The following is a 2,042-nucleotide window of genomic DNA, read 5'->3' as shown; positions in this document are numbered from 1 at the left end:
CGTGGACCACACTCTTGAGAAGCAAGAGTCGACAGCAGACAGAGAGGGCCATTTCTGTCTTTCTGGGCCATAAATGTCTTGGAAGTGCTAAGTGGCAGTGAGGCTTGCTCCAGGGTCATCTGCCTACCTAAGCACATCCCCAGACACAAGGTGTAGCTAGATGGCTTTGCTGTCCACCACACTAACTCAATACATTTCTGAGAGCACCATGACCATATGAACAGCTAAATAAGTACCATATTTTTACACAAATAACACACACGTTACGTTTTTTGCCAACCCACAACCCTCCCTGCACTATTTTTGTAAGTGTGCTACGCTGAGTGTTATTATATGTGGGTGGGCACATTATTTATGTGGGTGTGTTATTGTGAAAAAATCCAGTAACATAATTCAATTTGAGTATGGAGAGGTCTATTTGCTGGGAAGAAGCTCTGGTGTCATCGTGATTAAGCACTCATCTGCTAATCCAAAGGTCAGCAGTTTGAACCCATGTACTCCTCTGTAGGAGAAAGATATGGCAGTCCACTTCCATAAAGATGACAGCCTTGGAAACCCTGTGAGGCAGTCCCCCTCTGTACAGGGTCACTGTGAGTCAAAACTGACCCAACGGCATTAGGTTTATTTGCTGGGAATAAAACTAATCTTTTATGCATTTAGTCCTCTTTAAAGTGAACATGATATAACGGTATCAAAAAACAGCATATTAAATTTCCTAGTAAAATGCCATATGTGTACACATATACATATAGTAGGAATTCTAAGAAATTCCATTCCTTCACAACAAAGTGCCACCAATACTCCCAGCTAAAATCATCTCTTCTTCCAAACATGAGGAAAAAGCCTTGAACTGTAAGCAAAATGACTGCATTGCCTGCCAGCACTAGGCCACAAGCTCCCCACTTGATCACAGCCACCTGAGCAAGAATAACAGGAAATCCAAAGGCAGAAAGGACAATTCCAGGAATGAAGAAATATGCTAGTTCCCGACAGGCACTCCTTGTTGCATCTGAGTCATAAATTGTTCTTTTGGCAACAAAGTGGGGGATGGGGAAAATGGCATGAAATATCAGGGTGAACAAGGGCCAGTACTCGCCATAATCCTCTAAGGCACATCCCAGCAGAAGAGAAGTCAACCCAATACCCAACTGAAGGAAAATGCCACAAGAGCATTAATGCTGCCATTTCTCCTGAGCTGAGATGGGCTGCGGCTGCTTCTGGCTTCCAGCCACTGTGATCGGGCCTTCCCCTCTTTCATCGACCCTCCGCCTTACCAAGCATGACATCCTTCTCCAGCGAATGGTCCCTTCTGACAACATGACCAAAGTCTGGCCATTTTCGCCTCCAAGGAGCATTCTGACTGCACTTCTTCCAGGATAGACCTGTTCATTCTTTTAGCAGTCCACGGTACTTTGAGTATTCTTCACCAACACCACAGCTCAAAAGCATCAATTCTCCTTCAGTCTTCCTTATTCATTGTCCAGCTCTCACATGCATTATGAGGCGACTGAGGACATCACGGCTTGTATGTGGCGCACCACAGTCCTCAGAGACATCTTTGTTCTTCAGCACTTGAAAGAGGTCCTTTGCAGCCGATTTGCCCAGTGCTATGGGACGTCTGATGTTCTGACTGCTGTTTCCATTGGTAACTGCTCCTTTACTTCCCTTCAAAGGTCTCCTCTTGCCCCAAATTCTCTTTTTGTTTTAACCAAATTCTCGTTTTTCCAAAATTCTCCTGCTAATTTTGCCAAAACCTGTATTTTTCCTCAAAATTTCTCTTAAACTCTTAACTTCTCTCATGTTTTCCGTATTCATTCCGTGGTTTTACCCGTCTACCTTTTCTCTTCCTAAATTCTCTCTATGCATATTGCAAATTCTCCTTAATTTCCCTAGGTCCTTCCCTTGAACTACCAAATTTACCTCTTGGTTCCTGCCCACCTTCATCCCTTCACCTTCCTTCACCCCTTATTACCCCCTTGGTGTCCCACCAAAATTCCTAATCTTCCCATAAATTTCGCCCAACTTTATTCTTTGGCCTCCCC

The sequence above is a fragment of the Orycteropus afer genome, unplaced genomic scaffold (assembly GCF_000298275.1).
Source record: "Orycteropus afer afer isolate SDZICR_OR568_19922 unplaced genomic scaffold, OryAfe1.0 scaffold00099, whole genome shotgun sequence".
Classification (NCBI taxonomy): domain Eukaryota; kingdom Metazoa; phylum Chordata; class Mammalia; order Tubulidentata; family Orycteropodidae; genus Orycteropus; species Orycteropus afer.
This window is presented reverse-complemented; position numbering follows the sequence as displayed.